This window comes from Ptiloglossa arizonensis, chromosome 11 (assembly GCF_051014685.1).
Source record: "Ptiloglossa arizonensis isolate GNS036 chromosome 11, iyPtiAriz1_principal, whole genome shotgun sequence".
Lineage (NCBI taxonomy): Eukaryota > Metazoa > Arthropoda > Insecta > Hymenoptera > Colletidae > Ptiloglossa > Ptiloglossa arizonensis.
In genome coordinates, this window is record NC_135058.1 from 13,604,776 (window position 1) to 13,632,547 (window position 27,772).

Genomic DNA, 27,772 nt, shown 5'->3' on the forward strand with positions numbered 1-27,772 from the left:
GGCTGGGAATTATTATTATACTCGACGTCCTTCCGAGTCCGTACGAATGAAATTTTCTGTCAGGTGTTTACTCGAAGCTTCGATACACTTGGCGAGAACTACGTACGAGTAACATCGAAACTCGAGAAAAAAATATCGACTTCGAAGTTTTTCTTTTTTTCTTTCTTTTTTTTCTCTCTCTCAAGTCGACACTCGAAACGTCCCTATTTACGTAGAATAATTAAGTTTCTCGCACCTGGTAGAAGTTCGGGATACTTCGTGTTTCAGATTGAAGTTTCCTTTGGAACAAAGTTAGAATGCTCCGGTGCTGGCTCCGAAATCTGCCACTTGTTCGATAAACTATGACAATGAGGTTCTGGGAATATTTTTTCTTTTTCGAATTTAGTTGAAGAGATACGGTGAATTTTATTTATACATAGTCCGTTTAACGGATTTCCAGAGAAACTTTGCCGGTAATTTGAACATTGTAAGACTAAAACGACAATTCCGTGTAAATGTTGTAATAAAAATATGAAACACGAAGGAAACGCTACACCTAATTTCAACGAAGCATACGACCTATTTCGTTTTGTTTTCGAGCGATAGCCGTTTTCGTGGTCCAATAATTCCCGAGCTGGTATGGCTAATTCCACAGCACAATCGTCGGTGACAAATATTCGTCATACAAATCCAAACAATACCTAGGATTTTTGAACGCACGAGAAAATATATGTTGACATGTTTACAGGCTTGCATTCAGATGCAATGTGGTCGTTTTGAGCATTTAATGGGAGAGTAAATAGACGTGGTGCTCGTACACGGCAATAATAATAATAATGTCGACCGTATTACACAATAAGCTGAATACCGCTGATAATACAATATCATACTCGTAAAATAAAGTAAATGGATCGATGAATCGATAAATCGTCCAAGAAATATGATAACCTGGACAATGGAAAACTGGACGAGGTTTCGTATCAATTGGTGTTCTAAAACCTAACCTAAAAGTGACTGTGTATCAGAAATAATGTGAAACGAACTATAGGAACTTCTTGTATTGGCTTTCGGTACCGAACTCATCCTTGAAATGTGTCCCACTTACATCTTCGGTATCAATGTTGCAATACACTGGGTGTCTCGAAAAGTAACCGACAATACTTTGCAATTATACCAAACACAAATTACTAGATATAATTACAAACTACACCCTTTCCAAACAATTTTAACGTAACCCCGATCGAGCTGTGTTGTTGGCCTATGTTATACAGGAAAGAGAAACAATACTTTATTTATTTTTAAAACAAATTTTTTTATTCCGGCCTCGTAAAAGCGTGATATTGTCCATTGAAAATAGGAAACAATCGGGTTGTAAAGGTTTTATAATAACTTGCTTGATTCGACTACGTTCAACGCCTACTACGGTTAGACCATTTTTATTTTACCCCTGTTTTTCATTGCATTGTTCTGCCTTTACATAAAAATCTGGAACTATTGTCCGAACATTTTCCACCTGGAAACATGATCCCATTCGTTGTTGCAATGACCCACGATAGCTCTACGAGCGCCATTGTGAAACCTGTACACGAATACAATACGAACGTATGAAGTTTTATGGGCGTATGATGCTTTATAGACGTATAGGCTTTGAAACATACAAATGATCGCGAGCAGAGAATGAAAGTAAAATGTATAGCGAAAACGCAGAAGTAGACCGAGTATCCCAGGTAATCGGCGCCCTCGTCAATAGCTAGCACATGCTGCCACACTTGACATCGATATTAAACAATGCTTATCTCGATTACGGGTAGAAGTAGACCAACAACGTATGCGATTTTTTCCAGTCAAAATTACCCGCCAAACATATTGCAAAATTGCTTTTCACTTCACCGGGCTGCATATGGCGCGATCGATCGGGAGACACTGTAGCAAACTGTGTCCGTAGAATACAAACACAACAAACGATACAGCAGGCGCAACGATAATATCGCATAAAAAAACATAACAATTCCGATAATATTCCACGCGTGCAAAGGACAACGTTACACGAAACGACGTAAATAAATATAACATTGTGATTGTCACTCTACATAATTCTATAGATATATTTAGATAATCGTAACGTTTCACTGACATACGTGTTTCTATTAATCCTGAAATAGTAGAAAACAATGAGCACAAATCTTGCAAGATATAATTTTCAATATTCAAATTTTTCAACCGTTATTCATTCTATTATTAAAATACAGTATTTCGTGTCGAACGTTTTTTCCAATTTATTGTATCATTCAATATTTCTCTACTCTACAGAGTGTTCTATCGTTATCGGTCGGTTTGAATTTCCCGCTATTTTTAAAACTCCAAACCGATTAACCTGAAACTCGACGCACGTCATCTAGACAGAGGATCTTGTTTGAAAAAATCGGTGGTCTGTAAAAAAAGTCGAGGTGGCTATTTGGAAGATATCTTAGTCCATTATTAATTCCCAAGTTTGTACTTTTAAATAAAAAAATAAAAATCAAGATTGCATGAACCGTTTGAGTTTCATTCAAAAAGTAAATCGACCGGTGACAATCGGGACACCCTGTAATATATTATTCCTGTACCTCGTTTTCACTTCCCCTCTCTGTAACACAAAATTATAATCTCTTATTTATAAATTCGCAATGCTCGTTGGGGACTTCGAAAATTCACACTTCCAAACGTTACACGAAACCACCGATTCGTTCTACGAGCGTACCTTATACTAAATTTCAAAAATTAATGCATGTTACTTCCCTCCTCTCCAAGAACCACTTCCCACCATGATCGAGAACGTATTTCGCGTAAAGTACAGCGGTACACGTTCCCATGGATTTGTAAAATCACAAATCCAAACCACCGATTCGTTCTACGTGCGCACCTTGCGCGAAATTTCAAAAATTAATCCATGTTACTCCCCTCCTCTTCAAGAACCATTCCCCACCACGATCGAGAGCGTATTTCGCGTAAAGTACAGTGGTACACGTTCCCATGGATTTGTAAAATCACAAATCCAAACCACCGATTCGTTCTACGAACCTTGCGCGAAATTTCCAAAATTAATCCACGTTACTTCCCTCCTCTTCAAGAATCACTCCCCACCACGATCGAGAACGTACTCCGTGTAGGTTCCCGCGGTACGTGTTCCCACGGATTTGTAAAATCGCGGGAAGGTCCGCCTCGTCGTAAGTCCATCGAGGTGCGGATGTAGCGATAAGGCCGTCTATAAATCCGCGGCGTGCCGCGCGCGAGAGGACGAGGCGCGAGGGTGGAGACAACCGGGGGTGTAGACGATAGGGCGAACGTACGAGGAGGGAGAGATCGCGGTGAACGGAACGAGAAACGTGGAAAAGGGGTCGACCGATGGCGAACGGGGGTTGCGCGAGGTGGGGGAGAGAGGGCCGCGTGTGCCAAGCGGTGAGAAAAAGAGGGAGAAACGGAGAACTGGGGCACAGTGCTATCGATGCATTCGGCCGAAAGCATCCCTTCCTCTTCCTCTTCCTCTTCGTCGTCCTCGTTCGTCGTTCCATTCCGCCCTTTCGGTGAAGGGGATGGCACGGTGGGGAGGGAACCAGGAACCAACCCTACCGTGGCACTCTTCCGCGCCCGTTTTCGGAACTTCGGGTACCCCCGACAAATCCCCCCACCCCCCATCGTCTCCGCTATAGACACCCTGCCACCGTGGTGCAGCAATAATCCTGCATCTGCCGGACTCCTCTTATTATACATACGTACACCTGACCGAAGCTTACGTTTGCATATCAGAGAGACAGAAGCCCGTCGACGGTTCGGCGACTTTTTTGTTTGCCCCCGGAACGAGTGTCCGACCGCCTCCAGCTTCGAGCATAATCGATTTTGCCAGGCGACCCGACTGCCGGAGAATAGCTTCTGCCGGGGACGCGGTGGTAAGATCCTTTTGCATCGTTCGGGAAATTCGATGCTTTTTCAACCGTCCTCCCTTCCGCCGTTGTTCCCTCTTTCTCCGTTCCAGAGAGGACACCCGTTCTCCGTCTCGGTCTTCGAGCGAGGAATGTTTAAATTAAAATTGTTCGATCGTTCCGCCTGGCCTCGCGAGCCGGATACGAGGGTTGTAACACGCCCGGCGATCCTCGCTCGGTTCGCGTTCGCGCGACTTGTTTGCGAAATCTACCGACGCCCGGTTTATTCGCGTTTTCGAGGACGAGCGAACGTGATTTTTTCCCAACACGTCCACCAACGGCGCGCTGATTTTCCACGAAATCCGACCCCGATTTTCTCCCACCGGCCCCGGATGTCGGATGTTTATTTTTATTTCACTCGAAGGAGTTCCCGATCGTTCTTTCCCAACGTATTGTGGAATATCCAAACGGTGAAGTTTTAACGAAACTTTACTTGGGTCGTAGAGCTTTCAAGGTATTCGCTGGAGAATGAAAAATCATCGTTTCTCTCGCGAAGGGACAGAAGTGTATTTATATTTCTAAGGTAACACACGTTACATTTAGATGCACTCGTCGTAAATGGACGATTTTATATATTCGTCCACTTCTCGGGCGTTAAATTTCTCGATTGGTTACTCGATCAATTAATTCTCCAGTCCAAAAATCATGAAACCGTTTCAATTGTTCTTCGACAAATAATTCTGAATAAATAATTCAGCAATACGCCGCTCGAAACGGCAGGTCCTCGGCTGATGCTAAATCCCTAATGTATCAATTAGCATTCCACCGGAGAAGAATCCAGTCCGTTGGATTTTTAAGTTGTTAATGCGTACTTGGCATAGTGATTTACCAAGGACTCCTTTAAAATGAATGAGCGCTTAGCGTACTCTCGCATTTGCTCGTTCTCGGCGCGGAGTCGTAGTAAACTCGCTCGGTTTGCCACTTTCGACACTTTTCGAGGGACGTACGGAGCACACGGGACGGGAACTTCTTTTTTTAACGGTGAAATTCATATTTTCACGCTGAAAACCGCTATCTCTTTTGCAATCCGGTAAAATGAATGCCGGTCTCGCGGTCGTAAATTCTTCAACGCTTTAAATTATAACGTTGCGTTCTTGACAATGTAATTCATTTTCACCAACGGTTAAAATACTTTCAGTCGGCGAAAAATGTGTCTATATGAATGCTGTACAGCACACAGGGTGTTCGGAAATAAGTACCGGGCGAAATAACGCGATACCTATCGATCTTGCAAAATAACAACAAAGGGAATACTTTCCTACTTCTAACGTGGATACAATATTTTTATTACGGTTTCCCCGGGTATCGTGTCCCGGTCAACTTAATTTTTTTCAACGCTATATTTCCTTAACATCGTGTCATAATTTTATCCAATACACCTTGCTAACTATCCAACGAAATAACAAGAAGAAAAAAATACGAAAAGAAAGATCGAAAAATACAGTGACGCGTCGTTCCAAGCTGGACAAAATTTGTCCTCTTTTTAACACTTTTCTTCTTTAAAGGATTTAAATCCAGGTGAGATTGTTTTTCATAGAAAACCAAATGAAAAGATTTAAAGAAGAATAAACGTTCGAAACGGGATACATTTTGCCCACCTCGTGTACCCAGTGCGCCTGTAACTTTTTCGATTCTTCTTTTGCACCACCCTGTGTGTGCAAACAACGTCTCTCGCGCGACTCTCAACGTCGAATCTAACGAGAGCACCCCCAGTCACTTCACAAGAATCGCTCGGTGTATCCCCCCGTTTCTTATTAAATCCGGCATTCGCGCGAAAGACAACAAGGTGTTCCCGGTACCTCTGGTCGGCAAAGCACACGGAATTAAGAAATTACATCAAAGAAACGAAATTAATTCCATCCAGGGAGGCAACAATGTTTTCCGCGTTTATTTTGATTACCACTTTGAAACGTACCGAAAGGGGACTGCATTGTTTCTTCAATTTCATTGCCGTTGCACAGAGAAGACCGTAGCGTCGCCGTGACGGGCCAGAGGACGACGAGTGGGCCACGGCCACCTAACAAGCTCTTTAATCTTCACGGAATTCTGAATAAATAACTGAAGCAAAATTCGTTAGTCGCATTAAAAACGCCGTTATTGCTTGTTTCCCCCGGCGACGACCCGGCTCGAATACAAAGACGGGATGTATTCGTTTTCTTTTCTTTCCGCGTAGCCTCCATTCTTTCGCGTTTTCCTCTGCGGGCCTCGGTGAACAACGCGCGGCGCACCAACCGCTTCTTTCTCCTCTGCTCGTCGGGTCGTGGGACTCGAATTGTGTATCCCCTTCGGCTCGTCGAGGCCGTTCCGCGAGGATTACGGCCGTGAATACAGCACGGCTTGCCATCCAAATCACCTTACTTCGGATATTTAGCGCCGTTGTGCCCGACGCTTTCTCCGCTGCCGGGATTCGTTCATTTGAATTTGAAACGCTCGCCTTAATTTCATTCGCCCCTCCACCTCCGCTGGCTGACGCGTTCTCGCCGTCCCGTGTCGCCGAAGCGCTCGGCTCTCGCGAAAACTCGGAAATCTCGACGCAGAAGTGGATCTCACAGCCGGAGCTAAGAATGTGGAAAGTACCCGCCAAATATTTCACCCGGTCAAGGATGGTAACGGGCAGATCTTGGTACAGGTGGTATTCACTATAGGTGAATTTAGTGTGAAATTTGTTCCCTTATCGAAGATAAGTCCCGTGTCTATGGTAAGTGCTAGGAAAGTAAATTGGTTTTTAAATCTAATTCGAAAGCAAAATTATGGAACGAATAGATTTTATCGTAGGTTGTATTCACTATCGATGAATCGATACCAAAAATATTATCCACGTAATTGGAAACTTTTCGATCAACGTACACTTGAAAACAGTTCGAACGAGGTCGAGTTTGGATTCATTTTTATCGGGAAAACCTCGTCTATCTATCGACGATACTTTCGAGAAAATATAATTAAAATTTTCCTCGTCCTTTTCGCTTGTTGACCAGCGAACGTTCACATTCCTCGATGATTATCCCCGGACAGTCGTTCTACGTTTCTGGTTAAAATCGGGTCAAATTGCTACTACGTGAAAGGCAAAACCGCTGTATCTGCAAAAGTGAACTTTCTATTTTTAAATGGAACATTCGAGCGTATTTAACATATCGGAGACTCGATGTATTTAGTTTGTAACGTGGGATTAGGTGATCAATGCGAACATCGAGTGTCCCTGAGCGGCCAAAATATTCGGCGCGCACTTTAAAACCTATTGGCGGACGGTTTTCGGTAGTACGAGGTCGTATTCAGGCGTTACATCGCCCTGGAAATGTTTCATATTTTAGCCAAAGTGTAAACAACGATGGAGGATGACGGGACATATCTGGACGTGTGTTTGGACCGGCCGATGCTGCAGCACGAAGTCATAAGTCACCCATTCAGCGCTCTCGATACCGTCCAAACAACAGCGTGCGACGCTGAATTTCAATCTCGGAGCTTTCGAGAAGCTCCCTTGACTTGCCGCTTAATTCTTCGTATATCGGAAAATGAGAACGTTAAGCATCCCGAAGCTTTGATATTTTGCTGCATTTTCGAACCACGAATAGTGGGTCGAACCTAGGTTCGGGGCATGCATCGTCAATTAAAAGTTCGTTTACAGTTTGCTAAATGGGACGCGAAGTACTTGGCTGCAACTTAATTCTCAGCCACTACAAAGGAAGAAGAAAGAAGGTCTTTGCGAAATTATGGAATTAATCGAGAATAAATTATGCAGGGTGTTAGGTGAGTTCTTCGATAATACATTCATTTATTAATTCTTGTTCGTAGGTTCGATGATGCGATTCTCGGGACTTGCGATGTAATCCTGATAATTGCATCTTACTTCAGTCGCAGTGTCTCAATATTTACGTGTGGTCGCGACTAAGACTGAACTAAATTTGATAGATACTATGGTAAATGTATAAGAGTTCGAGGTTCGAATAACACATTTCTAATTAAACGAGGTACAATCGCGCTTAAAATCTTATCAAGCGCCTGAATTTGCAACGCGTGCAGTTACTCCGATATTTAAATACAACGAAAGCAAAAAGATTTTTAAAAATTCCGACCAAATTGAAAATCTGGAGAAACTGTCGAGAATCGTTATCGTTTCTACGATCCTGGAGATTAACTCCAGTCGCGATATTACTTCTTATATGTAGCTATATAACCGTGCTATATATCGCCAACTTGATATAACACAGGGTGTCCCAAAAGTCCCTACGTAATTTGGCGAAACAGGGTCAATCTTAAACGAATTTCTTAATGACATAGTTAGAGGCTCTTAAGGCTGCCAAGACTTTGAAGAGTTCCAAGAGTTTTCGAGCTTGAGATTTGAACACTCGTAATTAACAGCGTGCAGGAAGAACAGGGACAAACGGAGAGGCCATAAGAATTACTATAGTACCTGATACGATTAGTGGGGATATTGGTTTTGAACAGTCAAAGTCTTTCGTCTCCACCGTAAAATACTGCTCGAGTCACTGCAGTCCACGACTCGAGCTTCTTGCGCATTGCATCACGTTGGTGCGGTGTTCACACACACACACACACACACACACACAGAGCTCAACATCGGCTAACGTTTCTAACGGAGGCAGAGTGGGAGAAGCTTCGTAAACTCTTGAGCTTATGTTGAACAATCTTGTCAAACATAAAGCAACGTCGCCTCGAACCGACTCGAAGTAAGCGTCAATTACAACTCGCTTGTATTTCGGAACAAGTTCCACCTATTTGACAATTCACGAACGATTAGCTGTCAATATTTTAGCGTAACTTATTCTTGTCAATAATTATCGTGAATAATTATCTTCTTTTCGTACCAACTTTGTTTCTCTTTTGAAAGAGTTACTTAACAGAACCACTTGGCCCAAAATTTATTCTCTTCGCTAAATATAACTTTTTCTGATAACGTCGCATATATATATATTTCTTTGCAGTAGCCATCGCAATATTTTTATTCTCCAACTCTCGTAACATTGTACGACCACGACGTGCGTTGTTTGGACTCCTCCGTTTCGATTGCAGGAAAAAATTTCACCAGTATTTTGTGCTTGCTGACTGTTGTAAACTCTCCAAAATAAGCACAACGGTCGAAAGGAACAGCAGGTGGTTCGAAAATCCCCAAAAAGTTTCCAATCCACCATCTAAATCGACAATTACTCGACTAAATATTATTTTTCGTACGTACAACTATTACTGACAGCTGTATTTGGATAGTTGAACCCTCTAAAATAAGTACAACGACAAAAAGGAACAGCAGGTCGATCGGAATTCCCCAAGAAGTTTTCAATCCATCATCTAAATCTACAATTACTTACAACTCGAATCAATATTATTCTTCGTGCATAAAACTATTGCTGACATCGACTTGGACTGTTTGAGGAACAATCGTGGGGAGTTATTACACAATCCAGCGCACGAGCGACGATAGAACAAATCATTACGCCTGCGACCCCTATTAGACGCGAAAAGACGATACCACGTCATGAACCGCGAAAGTGCTAATAGAAGTCAGCAATGTCGGTCATCTCTAACCGAGGCGACCTAAATGAAAAGTTCACCGTTCGCACCGAGGAGTAGACACCGCGACCGGGTCGACCATCATCGAAACTTGCGAGCTCTTCGGTAACCCATCGCCAACACATTGTTTGGTATTTACGTCCGTTCGTTCGTGGAAAGTTCGCGACGAAACCGCGTGCGGTATCTCTGGATACGCGGTACGCTCCCCGCCCCCAATTAACGAGTAAATCGCCCCACAAATTTGATCGTCGCGATAATTTTTCGCGACGCGGGTTCAGCCTCGTCCGAGAAATTGTTATCGCGGGCCTCTGGAGGGTCGCCCGTAGCGAGGCGAACCCGAGCCAAGAAATCCTTGTCGCTCGGGTCCAATTTAATTTTATGTTTATTTCATTGTGGACGAAAGTAGCGAGGCGGTGGCGGCGTTGGGAAGAGGAGAAGAGAGAGAGAGAGAGAGAGAGAGAGAGAAAAAAGAAAAAGAAAGGAAGGAGAGACTCGGCGCGAGCGAGAGAGAAAATCGGCGGGAAAACGATAACCGCGGTAACGCGAAATGAAACCGAGCGTAAATGTATGAGAAGAGATCTCCCGGCGTCCTTGTTACCGGCGCGTCGCTGTAATTGCGTTGAAACTTCATTTGGCGCGCGGGATCAAGCCAGCCCCCCCACCACCGGCGCCCATCTCACCGCGCGTCTCCCCACCACTGGCTCGGTCACGGCGTGGACGCGTGCGCGCGCACGATAGAACGACTCGCGGCGCGGCGCGGCGCGACGCGCAGTGTAAACGCGCGTTAAGTAGTCGAATAACAGCCGCTCGTCTCGTTAATTGTAATGTTGTCAGGTTACGGGAGTGTACGCGCGATCCCGTGACAAACAAGCGCTTTGTCGCGCCCCATTAAACTCATCCGCGGATATTGAGCGCGTTTAAGCCCCGGCACCGGGATATGCGAACTTCGCCAACTGCCCCCACCCGTCCCTAACCGTCCCCTAACCGTACCGATTCGCGTTACCCGTGCGTTCTCTACGGTTTCACGGAGGCGGGAGCCTCTCTCCTTCGGAAGCGTTCGTTCCGCTCGAAAATTGGTCGTTCCTTCCTCGCGCGGAATAATGCATAGGCCGAGATACGCTCGATACATCGGACGGTTGAATCGGGGGGACCAACCGACTGGTGAAACGTGAAATTTGAGAAACAAGACGACCATCTTGCCGCGTTCGTTCGACGTTACAGGGATTTTATCGACCTCTTGGAACCGTTCGAAATTTTCTTTCTTTCATCGTGCATTATTCACCTGTCTTCGTTTTGTCGTCGTTGACGTTGGAAAGTAGTCGTAGCATCGTTCGAAATTAATTAATTTCTGTTTTATTACATTTCCTTTGTCAGTTATATTTTGTCGTTGTTTACGCGAAAAACCAGTCGCGCGTTTTAAATGAATTTTCTTTCATTTTATTACATTTCCTTTGTCAGTTATATTTTGCCAGTTAAGAAACAGATAATTAGGTGAACTCAACGTTAATTATAGCTCGGCTTTGTACCGAATCGTATACTTCATTTTACTTTCTTCGTTCAGTTCTGTATTATCCTTCTTCTTTCCTTTTCGACGCGTACAATCTTGATACAGTATACTTACCATTATTCTTACTGTTTTCAGTAAGACATCCCGTACACTGGAAACAGTCATTTTAATAATCACCCGAGATATTCGTTCGAAAAGTAATTCCTCTTCGGATGTGCTCTCTGTTCTTCGTTCGCGGTTATTCGTGGATAATTTAATTAACAAACGAACAAAGTATACGTTCGTTTCGATCGAACGAGGAACGATAATAAACGAGACGATAAAATTCACCGTCGTCGAAAAGTGGAATTCTCTCCGCTTCGATTCCAATATTTTTCAATTCCCATTCATGGATTTCGCATCGCGAATCGATTTTCTAGCAGCCCCGAATCGATATGGTTCCTCAGCGAGCAGAAAATTCGCAATCTCTGCGATTTCGTGATATACTTAGACACAAGGGGGGTATATACGTAGCTTTAATACCGTCGAAATCGCGGCACGTTTCCTTACTCGGGCGAATTCATTAAATCATCCTTTACTGCACGGCGTGGTCGATGTTGAGGAAACGAGAATTCAGGATTTCGCGATCCAGAGGGCTTCGCACCGTAAACAGAGTTTCTCGGTATGTTCCCTCCGAGATTCACGAGGGAACCGCGCTAGATTTAGACTACCGTAACCGAGCGGTAGTTCGGATCTATGGCGGCTGGACTGGCGATGCACCAACGAGAATATTTACCGCGAAAACCGCCATTCAGCCCGGTGGTGTTCTTCACGGTTATAAAATCGATGTAGATTGTTTTCATTTGGATTCGTCCCGAATGGATAGGTCTACGGTTCCCTGTTATTCCTCGTGGCTCCGTAACGCGCGATCGAGCTCAAAACCGAGGATTCAAAAGGTGTTTGCTCCCTCCGCGTTGAAATTTACCACGCGAGAAAAGTTTGCGCGTAACGTTTCTCGTTTCCGCGAATTTTCACCCCGTATCCAGCTCGTAGCTGTCGGAACAGGATGGGAAGAGAAAATGGAAAATTAATAGAGCTCACTGTCGAATCGAATCTGTAAGCGAACGTTCGTCGAAACAAAGGATTCGTCTATGTATATTTTTTTTGTTTTTTTTTTTCGTTCTCGTTGCACACGCGAGACCAGAATTCTCGATGAATTAACGCGGAACGGTGACGAGAGGGGAACAGGGAACGAGAGTGACACGGTACGGCCATAAACGATAAATGGTACCGTGACAAGTTTCGAAATAATTATCAACGTCTTCCTGCAGCTGAGCGATAAATATTCATAAGGCGTTTCAAGATATTCCGGCTAACGCGCAACGTGACCATGGACCTTGTCCTTAATTAACAGCTTTATGAAATAGACCGTTGACAGAACCTCGGAGGTTCTTCGGCTTTAATAACTTCTCGAACACGGTAGGGGACGTTGTTCCGCGACGGGAATACAACGGACGACGAGACAACCGCCGTTCCAAGATTAAAACAACGCGACCTCGAGCAAAACTACGGAACGCAGCTTCCTGGACGAATCGCGCGGTACAGTCGATAAATATCTACAATGGCTTCGCGAACTTCCCCAACAACCGAGACATACCGTGCACTAACGTTGTTTCACGACTGAGAGGAACGTTATCGCGCGAAACGTTCCGATCTACGATCCACCACGAAACAAATATGAAAAAATTATCTCCAATCGGTACCGGTAATTTTTAAACGAAGCCGACACAACCGAGCGTGGATATACGATACGAAAATGAAAATAAACCATTCCACGAGCAGCGGGCTATCGTTATAATTAAAAATGAGGCCGCCATCGACCAACAATGAATTTTTATCATTTTTTGCGAGTAATTATCCTAATGGTTATTTTCATAGTCGGGAAAACCGTTTACGCAGTGAGATTTCGCATTAAGGAATGCCCCCTGTAAAATATTAACATTGCCAATTTGCAAAAAATTGGATTAAACGATACGGAGAGCGATCCGTTAAAGTTAGGTCGCCTCGATGTGTTCCGCGTTTGAAAAATTCGAGGAAGAAGTGCTGCTTGTTGCCAGAATTCCGTAATTTCGATTGCTTTTTAAAAATGTTGGAAAATTGTGTAAATACTACCTACTAACCAATTGTATTTTTTTTCTTTTACTTCCTTGCACGGTAATATGTAACTCGAAAATGAGCAAGCATCGATGCCTGGAAATATTTTTAGAAGCAGTTAAAACGAGCACAACCATCGGTACAAAAATTAAAAATAGACGCGCAATACATTTTTTTTGAACAACGCGTAAATTAAACTTCAATTCGCGCTCTAAAGATCAGGCCAGTCTCCAGTCGGCCTCGAGATTCGAATCAGCGATAGAATTTGAAAAAATCGCGAACAGTTTTCGTAACGCAAGACGTTCGTAATCGAAAGTATCGAGGATTTGGTAAAGCACCGAGAATCCCCTCAGCCCTGAACGTCTTGTATACCTCGAATGTTTCGAAAGCTTTGAAATTCTTGCAACAAGCGAGCGGCATAATTGGACCACTTTCGATGGTTTACGGAAGTCGTTCGCGATTATCCAGCTACGCGTTTAAAATAAACACAAGGAAATTCTCCGTAACAACAAACAGTGTCGTTCCACGTTTCTCGAGTGTTTTCGACGCTTTCGGGATAGCCGAGATACTCGAGACTTTCGAACCCACTTCGTTCTCGAGGTATTTCGAAAGTGACTGGAAACTTACGCGCGCACTCGTCTCGTTTGGAGATTATTCGAAGCAAGTGTATCGAAATTGCAACCAAGCAGATCTCGAGCCAAGGTTTCAACACGTTCGTTGTACCAACGAGTGGTAGACCGTGTGGATCGTTCCTGTACCCTGTCGATGGCATCCGATGGATTCCAACGTCCTTTCAAGGTTCACCTTTCGACCGCAAAGAGGGGAGATCACTGTTCGTTGCAGTTGTTTCGCAAGTGGAAAGTGGATAGACGGTGGTTAACGTCGACGGTAGATGGGACAGAAGAAGATCAAGACTCCGGGGCAATGTTCAGGGAAGTGCTTCCGAGCAGAGTTCTCGTTAGACGAAAAGGTAACACCGTGGATGTCTATTGACCGACCGTTGTACTCGCCGCTTTGTAGAAGGCGATCGTTTTCGTAGAAACGCGCATAGCACTCGGGAAGACCCCGATACCGGGTTAATACTGGAAATGCCAAACGATCGAATCGAACTCCTCGCCGAAATGCTTGCATCTCCGTTCGAAATTGGCACGGATGTCCGACATCTCATAAGCCAGATCCGGTGAAATGTATGCTATCGTGGCATCCGGAGCCACGACCCTCGATGCCCGTAATTATCTTTGATAGCGGACCGAATCGCTGCCATACTAATTGTCCATGTTCATACCAGGGATCGGTTGATCTAAACTAGGGGCTAAATCAGACCAGGAAACGTTATTGTTCGTCTTAGGATATGCCCCCTACAGCTCTGCGCAAATTGGAGTACACGGTCGCAGCGAGAAACGAAGCGGAAAATTTTATCGTTTCTGGCCGATATTAACGAACCGTGGGTCGCATAATTTATATTACGAACGTCCTGGTCTTGCAAGTTTTCGTGCATAATTTTTTCGATACGATGATACAGATTATTAATGGTACGTCGTTTCTTCCGTGCTGAAAATATTCTACTTTGTGCAGAGACTGATGGAAAATGTTTCAAGAATTAATTTAACACTTGACAACGATGAAAAACAGTTCGTACAAACGTACGTGCTGATTGATTTTGTTCGCGAGATACAACGAGTTCTTTGTTGCAACAATTCTTCCGATTAGTTGGTACTCCAGTTTCAACTGTTTGCAAATTGCAGTTCTACCAAGTGCAATGTCATTATTGGCCGAAGATGGTGCAGAAGATCGACAGCGAACAATGGTAAGAATGATGCCAGAAGAACTGGTAGACTGCATACTAGGTTGTTCCGTTTTCCAAAATGGAGAATATATAATTTAATAAAATCTTTATACACTATAAAAGAATCGTGTTTCATTTTTACGAAAAAACAAAAAAAACGAAATGTCTTTTCGAACAACCCAATAGAATAAGAATACAACAAGAAGGCAATCGAGTGTTTCCACAGTCTACCAATCTCTCTACCAATGCACGCATTCTCGCTGTCGATCTGCTTCACTGTCTTCGACCAATAGCGACAACGCGTGCGATGGTGGGGGAACTGATAGACTGTGGACTAGAATAGGTATGTAAACATTCGTCTGCCTTCTTGTCGTGGACGAACAGTAGTCGGATAATTAACAAGATAATCGGACGAACAAGGTGCACAGATCTTCAAAAAATTTCCCAAATTTTATAGCACACCCGGTACAGGATGAGACAACAGTGTATCCTCGTAACGCTCGAAACGACTAAACACTAACAGCGAACGAAAACAACCGACGAGTCTCTGTGACTGAAAATGGGGTATAGCTCTAAAAACAAAGTTGTTGGTTCGATTTTGAATAATAAAGGAATCCTAGGCTTGGCTCGGTTCGTATGAATAATGTACGGCTTATTTATTTATGTAACGTTGAATTAATTAACGCAATATGCAAACCGTGTTATGCTTCGCGGGAATCGCAGCGACGGTGGTGTGTAAGTTATAAGGAGGATTAGCACACGAAATTTCTGATAGCGCTGATACCTCTTGTGTAACAGTATACGCTTCCGTTTGTCCGTGAGTGTTCGCTCGTGTAAAGATAACTGCGCGGAACGGACCACGAAGTCGCGGAATCTCGTTGGAAAATGTTCATCGTTGCTGTCAAAAATAATGCGTTCGAATTGGGTGCGTAATAAACGAATGACGACGACCACACGAATCGACTAACAGGGATATTCCAATCTGGCCGAAAAACATCGATTTCTTCCCGATTTTTTCCAAAGAAACCATAACAATTTTCCGTAAGAAGTTTTCGCGTACATATTTGTCCGTACAGTAAAAATCAAAAAAATATATCAAACTTTCAAATCCATGGTTCACGCGATAGACACATGCTGAAAGTTGGAAGTAAATCGGTCAACCGAAACTTCCAAGACACACTGTCTCCCGGTAAAAGAGACGAGAAAAAAGCACGAAAATTCGTGAAAAACAAGTTCAAAGTTTTCGTTACCGTACACAGTTCTCTTCAATCGTCCACAACTTCGAGGAAATCCATATTCTGGGTATCACTTTGGAAAAATATAAACCGAGAAAAGAAAACTCGATTCTTCGAGCTCAGATTACCAATACGCGTTCTTGAATTGTTCTAGAAAAATTTCACGGTTCACCAGCGAAACACACCTCGCGATTTACTGAAAATCACCGTGTCAAACATTCCGAGGTTCCGTATCGATGCACCTGGAAGCCGTTGCTTGATTTTCAGGACGATGGAACGATTCGCCATCCACGAGCAATTCGGTCGTTGTTCGCCTAGCTGAAAGTCTGTCGAGAACGAGTCGGCGTTTTCCAGCAACGAATCGCTTCCGTCGTAGCCGTCGGCATCGACGCCGTGGGTCCTGTTACCAGCGCGAAGAGCATGCATTATCCTTTGTTCAAGGATAGAATGCGCGCGGCTCTTGCCCTCCGGCCGCTACGAAGCGGTACATACGTCATTGTCCAACGGGCGTTCTGCGGTGGTAATTGTCATTTGATCCTGGTAACTCTCGGGTATATATGTAGCATCCGCGGTTCCTACCCGCCTCGGAGACATTCATCATTTACAGACAATTGCCTCAACTTGCCTTGCACGACGCACGGATCGCCGGTAACCCTAGTGAGACGTCCTCCCGGTGTTCATCGATGCAATATATATTCTGCACACGACCGCTAAGTACACGCGACATGCCCACCTAAGATCGACATCACCTTATCTCCGTGCGATACGGTCTGAATTTCGGTTTTTCCAACGACCTGGTTAAGAACGGAAAGATTCCCTCCACGTGGACGAGCAACGTGAATTATTCTTAAGGAGTATCCACCGAGAACAGTTAGGCACCGTTTGACTAATTTAGCGAGGGATTAAAGCTCTCCGACCGGGGGACGGCATTCGATTAATTTAGCAAGGTATTAAGCCTCTGGAACAGAGACGGGCAACGAGTTGCCCGACCGGGCAGTTTCCAACGCGCTCTGGTATGTATATTGAAAATTAATTATTTCGTGAAATTTATATCGAGGTAATAGGTGGTGAAGAATTCTGTTGGGAAGATTTACACGTGTACTTTGTAAGATTAGGGGATTGATTGATAGGGAAACGACTCGTGGGGAGTAAACTATCGAAATGTATGTACGATCGATCAGAGATTGATCTTGTATTATAGAAGAGAGAGGAGTTTCTAATATTTTATCATTTTTTACTAGCAGTAGAAGAGGAAGGACTTATCAACATTTTATCGTTTCTCACTGACAGAAAGTGTGTTCGAATATTTATACTAGTAAGGGCCGCCGTTTTACTCGAAAGCGGGGTAGGTAGCGATTTTGATCTTTAATCGAGGATAACAATGTGTTCTTCCAGATTTCTTCATAGACTTAGAACTGACCTGTGACTTACATCCTTCGTTTCTCATATTTGTTCAAAATTAACTTCAATTTTTATTTCGATAACACTATCAAGATCTACAATTTAACACCATTCGATATTCCAGTGTATATTGTAACAATGTTATTCGGAGAAAATAATTGTGCCGAGTTCAGGCTGTTAGATTCTTCCGATTAACGTAAACCCGATCGAGTGTGAATCCGACAACCATTACATCCAATCGCAGCTATCCTGTTGGAGTCTAGCATCGAAGGAAACAGATACGATGCCACCGAGGTAATTTAGTGTGAAAAGGGTTCGAAAAATAGGAGGTTTTCCGAAGACAATTGAAACTCAATGTGACGATACACGGGCTCGTTGATCTCTACTCTCGTCCACTGTCACGGTATTAATTGGAAACTAAAAATACAGCACATTGTACGTAACGAGGAAATAGTTCCTCGAATAATCTTGAACGAATGTGAAAATATTTTTCTTCAATCGATATCGGATCCGGAACGAGAAAAAAAATTGAATCGTTCCACTGTCTTTCGTGGCATCTCTTGCAACTTGGTAGCTACGTTTAACGTCGTATTTTTTTCTCTATATAAATATATAAAATACTGTTTGAGAAAAACATAAAATTTGCACGTATATTCCTCGTCTTTCGACGTTGAAAACTTGTTCTCATTCGATATTAAAAAGAGAATAGAAATTTCGTTGGAAAGAATCCGGTGAAAGTTTAACACCGACATCGAGAAAATTGTACAGCGATTGCTTGAAACGTATCGGAGCTATTTGCATCCCTGTCGTTTATCGAAATTTTATGCAGGACTGATAAAGCACGGGCTTGTTCGTTAATCGACGTCGAGCGCTTTGTTGAAACACGAGCTTCCTCGAGAAACGACGACCTAAGTGGTTCTTCGATTTAGAATTTGTTTTCAATAATTCATTGCTGGATTCGACAGTGAGCGATGCGAGCACCGGAAAGGAGAAGCGGAGTTTCGTTGGGATCGTATTTAATTCGTCGGTGAGCGTGGCGCGGGTTAAGTAACGAAATTAATCAGACTTATTATCGCGGGAGCGTTGACGTAATTCGACTCTTTCGTCCGTAATCGGTATAAATATTAAACTGCCACGAGAAATTCACGAACGCGAAACTATCGATCTCCGAAGTAACGTATCAGACTTTAAAAACAATGACAGAGTTGCGACCGATCTAACGATACACTCGTTAACACCGACACGTGTCAATAATGATCAATAAGTGTCGTGCTGGTATCAAACGTCTATAATAAGTTGTCATTGGTACTGGTAAGATATATTCTACATATATGTCAAATATAGAGTACGGTAACGATTTCTGTCATCGTAATTTAAAATCGATAAAACGATTTATTGAAACGGTATTACGAGTCTCGTTATTAGACAGCCCGCTTTGGGTTCGTATTAACTGGAAATATAATCGTACGAGAATAACGAAATTATCTATAATAAACACCAGCCAGTATTAATATACGAAAGGAGAATATTTGTTGATATTTGAGAATGACAAATAAATGTGATAATAAGCTACTAGGTTGATGTGACCTTGAACTCGAAAAAAAAGAAAAAAAAATAGAGGTCAGTGGTTTCCAAAAATCAGTTTTCTAAAAAAAGAGAAAATTTCCATTTCCACACCCGAAATAGATGATAGATATAAAACGATACAGAAAGAATGCACCTCTACGATTGTTAAATTCCAACGTACGTAAATGGAGACGATTCGATTACCCACATTCTTTTGAATGGAAAATTTTAATTCACCTCGTGCACCTCGGTCAAGATAATCATTGAAAGAAAGTTCGACGTTTGACATTTCGCGAAAGTTGGCCGCTACATAAACGCAACGTCGAAATACCACGGAACATCGCGGAATGAAATCTTAAATAGTCTCGATTAAAGAGGACGGTGGGAATCGTGAGTTTTCCATTCACTTTTTTCTCGTGGTATCGAGCCACGCGCGATATCAGCTGGATCGAATGGAAAAGTCGCGGACCACGGAGGTTGAACGCGTTTTTCATCGAATTTTCAAAGATCGACTTCGCTCTTGAATTAGTCACGAGGCTCGACAAAGCTGCGCGTCCCAATGAATTTTTCACCGTGCCCTGGAAATAATTGAAGGGACGAAAATCGACTCCGGGCCGTATTTTATTCAGTGACTTAAGGCTAGCGGGAGGTGCGGCACGGCATGGCGGCAACCCGGGGAAATAAAAACGGCGGATAAATTCGCAACGAAATTCCCGGAACGTAGCGGCAGAATTAAAGATGTTACATACCGACGCGTCGCCGTTCTGCGCTGCTCGTTAAAGGTTATTTATCCGGGAACTTTTTTTCCCCCGTGCCTTCTTCGCGCGTGTGTGTACGTTTCTTTTTCTTTCTTTTTTTTTTTTGTTGCACACCCGCAGATTGATATGTTCTTTTTCGGTATCGGCGCTCGTACATCAACCGCTATTCAATCAACGTATCTTGTTCTAAGCCCGGGTACAAACCAACCTTAAGCACCAATCGCGATGGCTGAACTTGATAGATGGATTCAATTCACGGGGCAAGGATATACCGGAGGATCTCGAAATTCGGCCGCCGTCGACGACAAACGCATAAAGCGTTCATAATCTACCGATACATCAATCAAATCCATCGATCCTTCTCGTCTTACGTTCCGTCGAGGGACACGATTGTCACTGGAGAAACAATTTTCGTTATCGATTCTCGGGGACCGAGCTCGCTCGACGAGTAGCTGGGATCAACGTTTTAGGAAAGTATTTAAAGCAGGTGTTCTTAACTCGGGGTCCCAGATTTCAGATAGGTTTGGGTTAGATTTCGGGGTCGTAGGTAGGTTTCGGTCGGAGATAGATTGCGTTTCGGAATGGCGGGAAAATGTAGGTCTGGGTTAGATGCCAAGGTGGTTGGAATATTTCGGGTAGGTCTAAATCGGATAATAATAATGAGATTTCTTTAAGTATTGCAGGAAGATTGTGCGCAACTAAGTATTGAGTGCAATAAATAAAGGAAAGGGAAAATTAATGTACAGAAGAGTATTTTCGATGTACAAATAAGATACATTTTGGTACTGACCTAAATTTGGATCGAGTCTAGGTTAAATTTCAGGATGACAATTGTTAGTCCAGGGTAGGTTCCTAGAAAGCCTTCAAATTTGAATTGTAAAAAATAATTCACCATTGTCTTCACCGAATTCTTATCGAAGTATTATTATTCACAAAACGATAAGTATAGGTGGTAGAGGAATTTTCAGTCCATAGACTTTAAAATTCTTTAACAATTCTCATAAATCGTACCGTCTAAAATCATTATACTTTAAAAATGGTAGAACCAGAATACATTTGGTCATCGGTTTTCATTCCGCCTGCACGGTTAATTCCAGACCGATGAACCACGCGTCACCGTTATTGTTAACGTAGCAGAAAGGTTCGAAACGAAAAAATGAAGCACGAGACGCTGGCCACCCCTCTTGGCCACCGGTTTCGACGCCGAGGGTAAAAACTTCTCGCGGGTACAACGGCGCTCATTTCGTACATGGTCCCTAAATTTCGTCGGACAAGGTTTTATCCATATTAATCTCGTCGATGGCAAGCCGTCGCAGTTTTCACGCGGTCTCCTCCGTTTGCAACATATTGCAAATCCATTACGAGCGGCGAGCTCTGGCTCGTAAAGTTTATCGCGTTATCCATGGTCAGACAGGCTCGAAATGCGCGCGCAATATTCCTGTCGTAGAGTGCATTTCTATGCAGCCGTACGCCGTAAAAGTGAAAAACTCCCCTTCCGAAGTGTCCGTAAAATTTCTCGGCCGTTATATACTGGCCGTGCGCGCGTCTAGCGCGACAGACGATCGCGTTTCGTCACTCGCAGCGTTCACGTTCCCGCGCTAATTAACTCGCACTTGCCAAACTCGAATTCCAGATGCTGCGCAACGGGGATCGTAATCCTTTACGCTTCGATTTCCTCGTGATTCTTTTTTTTTATTATATTCCACGAACCAAGCACCAATAACACAGTCGAGAAGGATCGACTTTTTTCAACTCTTTTTAACGACCTTCGCGCCGGGACCATTACGTTGAAAACATTCGGTACAAAGCCTTTTATAACACACTTTCGGTGGGGAATCGTGTTAAAACCGAGCCGGGGATTATTTTATGTTAAATAATAAGGAGAAAATGTGGTGTACAATTTTTTTCATCGTAGGCTACGTGTTTGAGAAAATTGAGTTCGAAGTTTGTTATTTTCGTTCTTTTCAAGTAAGATTAAAATGTACCAAAATGTGCAACCTCGTTGCATTTTCTTCACTTCTTCGTAACTAGGAAAAAAAATAATGTAAATCGATAAAATATTTTTTACCTATTGTAACCAACGAAGATTTACGAAACCCCATGTACGTGCACGGTTAAACGTTTCCATGGGTAAGCTGAACGATTCACACTCTTTGCTCGTACTTGGATCCATCCTACAACGACTTCCGTTCCATGGACCTACTCCATGAGCAGAACTCACAACCCGGAGGCATTTGCTTACCTAAACACGGGACACTTCCCGTACCAGACCACGGTCTCTGTTTTGAAGCATTCCCGCCACGAACCAGGTCGATCTAATCCATTAGAGGCGACGCCGAGCTTGGCACCGACGTTCGAGGAATAACGCCGCTCTTCTGTCCGACCTATCACCGACTCGCGTTCGATCTTTATGTTTTCTTTAAGGACTCTCGAGCGTTACTTGGACCGGAAGAGACTCGCGACGCTACGACTGACCTACCTTCGAATCTCCGCCGCGACGCTGACAGAGAGATTCGGGATCATCAAAGAGCGCCACGCGAAAATCCGAACGATTCGAAATCCAGATGGATGGCTGCGCGGATAGGCGGATCGAACGCTGGGGGAGCTTGGCACAAAAGAGAGCGCGTTGACCGGTGACGTCAAGCCCATGGGGTGGAGAGGAAGAAAGAGGGCAAAGAGATCCTGGAGTAGGGAGAGAGAGGGTGGAAAAAGAGACTGTGGGCTGGAACGGAGAAAGAGTGGAAGAAGATCGTGAATCGGGAGAAAGAAGGAGAGAAAAGAGACTGTGGGTAGGAAGAGTGAAAGAAGATCGTTGCTAGGGAGAGAGGAAGAGTGAGAAGAGATCGTGGAGAGAGAAAGATGGAAAAGAGACTCTGAGTAGGAAGAGAGAAAGAAGATCGTGGGTAGGGAGAGAGAAAGAGTGAGAAGAGATCGTGGAGAAAGAAAGATGGAAAAGAGACCGTGAGTAGGAAGAGAGAAAGAAGATCGTGGCTAGGAAGGGAGAAAGAGTGAGAAGAGATCGTGGAGAAAGAAGGATGGAAAATAGACTGTGAGTAGGAAGAGAGAATGAGTGAAAGAAAGATAGAAAAGGGACTGTGGGTAGGAAGAGAGAATGAGCGAAAGAAGATCGTGGCTAGGTAGAGAGAAAGAGCGAAAAGAGATCGTGGATGGAGGTAAGGAACAGATGGATGACCGGATAGAGAGACAGGTGGAGACAGAGAGGGAGGAAAGGGGTTAGGTTGTCAAGTAGATTCGACTGCTCCACCTGACATCGCAATCCGTCATTTACAAGCAATTAGATGTGCCATAGTATATGGGCGAGTTGGAGCATCGTGAGTACGGAGGTTCTACTTATCTATTGGCCGTTCGATCCCCGGCGTGCCAGTATTATCAATCTAGTAAGCATATCGTGGCTGGGCAGTCCCAGCCTGCGCACCACCTATCAGCCTAATCTACTCGCCTAGCTATGCACGCCAGTACGGTGCAAACATCGCCATTGTGTCTATCTGTTGAACTGCACTGCGGGTGTACTCAGGATAATAGCATTGAAAATGATTCTATTCTCGGAAATAATGGCACGGTCTCGCGCGCGCACGCACACACACGCGCGCATACGCACAGATACAGTTATCCACACGTTCGAACCGAATTGGGTGGTCGAGTCTTGACTGCTGAACATTCGGGACAGCGTACTTTCGCCTTACACGCGGCGTCCATCGTATCGGTAGATCGTATAGATACCTTCTTCTGGGAATGGAACGCATTAAGCAGGTTCTTTTCTCGTAGTAAACGCGGCTGGGTATGCTTTAAGAGCAATTAGGTGGATGGAACGGTCGAACCACTCGGGTAGGGAGGTATTGAATACGTCGTGTCTGGGGCGGGGGTGGTTGTTACCGGTTGACGTCCTCGATGCATATTTTAAGTGGAGTTCTATTTCCGTTTAAATGTCCTGGGCGTGGAGTACTGTTCGAATTGAAATTTTTCTAGCCATTTTTCGTTACGTTTTACACGGCTAATGTCTTCCGCGTTCGGATAGATTTACCAGGAAACGGCATTTGTATTAATTTTTGAAGGTTTTCGTAGCCTTGGAACGAACATTTAGTATTGTTTTATCAGTATTTTTCTTCCACGGAGAAACGAAGGAATTACTGCGGAAAGAATTGGAACGGAATGAAAATTAGCAAAGGTTCGGCAGAAACTGTTTTACGATCCAATCTGTTTCACGTTGAATGTGATTTAATGAGACAAATATCATTTTTCAATTACTTAAATATTTCAGAGGATACATTGTCGAGACTACGATCGAGAAATGTAAAGAAAGAATCGATTCTTCTTAAGAGAAATGATCAAACGTCCCTTAAGTGCGAGAGGACTGCATTTACATAAATTTCATTTTTGAAGTCGTAGAGATATTTCATATTAAATCCCATTCGTGAATTTCGCGAGTATATATTTGTTCGAAATTTTCAATTGTGAATTGGCACGGCAAGAAGAATAACAAATCAAGTTGTACATTTCACGTTTCATCGTAATTAATGTTTTACAAGTTCAATATACACGGAACAAATTATATAAAAGTATGAATTCATTTTTAACTTTATTTCTCCACATATATTTTTATTACGAGAAGATTGTAGAAGGAAAACGAAAAACTGCCAAATGTAATTAAACATTTTTTAATTCCGGGATAAAAATTTCCTACAATGATGCTCCATACGAGCAATATGCAATTGCTTTTACGAATTTGCTTCATACGAATCACTTTTAGTTTTAATATTGTCTCCGAATTTTTCATCGGTTTTCGTCCAGACGAAAAAGCTCTGTCCAATATTAATTTCTTTCTGCAAATCGGTTCGCGTTAGCGAAATAAATAATTAGAATTTAAACATTCGATCGACGAAAGACTACTGAAATAAGTATACCGTTATAAAATCGTCAGTTCATCGGGTTTATGCATTGAGAGTTCGTGTAGTAGTATAGATGAAAGTGATGAAGCTTTATGTGCAGGAAATTCCAAAAGTGTCGATCAAGAAAGTTTTCTCATTAAGGTTAGTCTCATAGATCAAACATGTTCAAAGAGTACACGCATCTTATTTATGCACTTTAACAACTTAAACCTTCGGAATAACCACATCTCCGTTTTAACGTGCAAACACTGCAAAATGTAATAACATTAATAATATTTGGCCAATATTACATATGTGTAAAATAAATACAGTGTCCATTTTTATTCTCGTTTACTCTTGGTTTCCACTACTATTCTTATATTGCTACTACTTATGGCAGAAAACTTTTAACGTGTACTTCAAATAATAATAAAATACTACAGGAATAATATGTTTCATTCTACGCTATTTAATATACTTCTTCTTTTTTCATTTAAAAACTCGCAGACTTTTGTTGACAGATTTGTGGATTCCTAGGGAATTACAGTTCGCGAAATGCCAATATTATTAAAATCAACAAAGATATTTCACCCGATGGTATACCCATTGGGGAATAAATAATTCGACAATGTGTTATAAATTTGGCATCTAACAATGCGTAGTCACGTGCTCTCTCTTTCAATTGTTACCACTTTTTATTGTATTATTATCTATAATTTCTAAAATAGTCTTTATCCCACAAATTTCGAAATATTTTACCCCTGTGCCCCAAAGGTTAAAATGTTCAATCTGAGCTGATAAAAGAATGAATCAAATGTACAAAAAGTACTTCACAAATTTCGAAATAATTTTATTCCTGTGCTTGGAGGATTAAAGTGTTCGATCCAAGTCGGATATCTTGTACCTTGTGACTTATTATAATCGTATCGGGAAAAAAATAAATAAAATTAAAAAAGAATCATTTTACAAATTTTGAAATATTCCTACTCGTATGGTCCTTAATTAAAACTCGAGAATAAAATAAATAAAATTAAAAACGAATCGTTTTACAAATTTTGAAATATTCCTACTCGTATGGTCCTTAATTAAGACTCGAGAAAAAAAGAAATGAAATTAAAAACGAATCGTTTTTCAAATTTTGAAATATTCCTACTCGTATGACCCTTAATTAAGACTGGAGAAAAAATAAATGAAATTAAAAACGAATCGTTTTTCAAATTTTGAATCCTACTCGTATGGTCCTTAATTAAGACTCGAGAAAAAAATTAATGAAAAAGAAATCGTTCTACAAATTTCGAAATACTCCTACTCGTGTCATCCCGAGTTCGATCCAAGCTCGTTACATTGTGCGTTCATTTACGCCGCGCAAGAAGAAGGTATTCTCGTTCGAAGAAACGGATCGCGAGCTTCTATGGTCAGGTCTAATACACGTCGGCTTTGACGCAGAAGGTTGCTGAAGTCTGACGGTAGCGTACCGTTGCGCGCCGGCATTCTAATTACCGACAATAGAGCCGGACCAATTCGAAGAGGGATAGAAACTGTATTAGTGACAATGGGGTAGATATGCGCGACGCCGGCACGTACTGGTCGGAGTTCGTTTGTTTCGACAAATGGAATTGGTAACAGGATTATGACCATTACCTCTTTGCATTGCAACTACCGTTCCGACGACTCCTACGTTCGCCACACGCTTGGTTTCCGTTAATGTTTTCGTTATTGCTTTCCTTGTATCCTGCACCATACGAACCGTCAATGATGGGGATGGATTAAATTCTCGATTGCGCTACTATCTTCCACCTTTTCGTGAATTTTCTATGACCGTCTTCCGTTTACTCGTCGTAGCGCAAGAGGATATTGGTTCGCGCGAAAATAAAGGATTTCCGTTATTTTACGTCGACGTGTACTGGATGTGATATTTATTGTCAAAACAGGGAAGATTGCATTTTGTTTCGTGTATTCGACGCTGCTTTTAGGATCCCTTTTGAATAGTATCTAATACAAATTTAAAATGAGTTCACGGAAGAGGAAACGGAAACTACGATATAAAATTGTTATAACAACGTAGAAATTTCAAGTTTATACGTTTATCGCTATCTTATCGTAAATGTGTTTAATAAATTAAACATAAGTAGTAGTACATATGACAAATTTTCCTGAATTCTCAGTTTCATGAATTTTCACGAAAAATCACTCACGTTGACACCTCTGTACACATTTTCCTGCACAAAGAAATCTCAAAGCTGTGTCCAGCTGTAAACACTCGAAACTAAGGAAATTTTAAACTCTCGTTTCGAAGCTATGTACTTGGCTACTCGTAAAATTTCCAAATACCACCGTATTACACTATCGTATGATAATACGAAAAGTCTCGTACAGCCATTAAATTCAATCGAAGAACCGTAGCGTGTGCCAAAACCATCACATCATCTCTGAAAGGTTGCGATAAGAGTTCACCGGTCGCGATACTGCACAGAGCGCTATACATGATCGAAACTACACGCGAAAAACTGATGCAGATAATTGAATACTATCCGCGAAAAATCGAAATGGCAATCAACGACAGTAAACAATTTTCCGAATAACAACGGTTGGTCACCTATCGCACATACTGTACAAAAGATGAAAGAATGGAGGCATAAAATTTTATCACATGCTGCGTTCACTCGACCAAACTTTTTCCAAATTGGTGTTTATTTTTATTCAGCATTTGAGTAATTTTATTTTTTCAAAAACAACGAGGCTACTGAAAAAACATTCACGGAGTTGGCTCGTAACAGCCGAAACTTTTCCTAACTAGAATTTTAAAACAAGTAATTCGTCGGTAAATCCGTATTGAATGCAATGGAGCGCACCGTGATTGTAAAAGGTAAAATATTTATTCCGGAGTTACAATAAACGTAAAAACAAAACAGAGTTTGATTAGCCACTGAACAATTTTCTATTCATTTGTAAGACAAGAAGGTAAACCGATCTAAAGTGTACAATAATGATATGAAAATTACTGGATGTTAATTTATAAGCGTGCTTCTGTTATTTCGA

At 42.5% G+C, this 27,772-nt stretch overlaps 1 protein-coding gene across 5 annotated transcripts in view; it reads left to right on the plus strand.

The window, feature by feature from the left end:
- The window catches only part of Ten-a (Teneurin-a transmembrane protein), a 990,045-nt gene that overhangs the window by 229,910 nt on the left and 732,363 nt on the right, over nucleotides 1-27,772 (plus strand). The window lies entirely within an intron of this gene.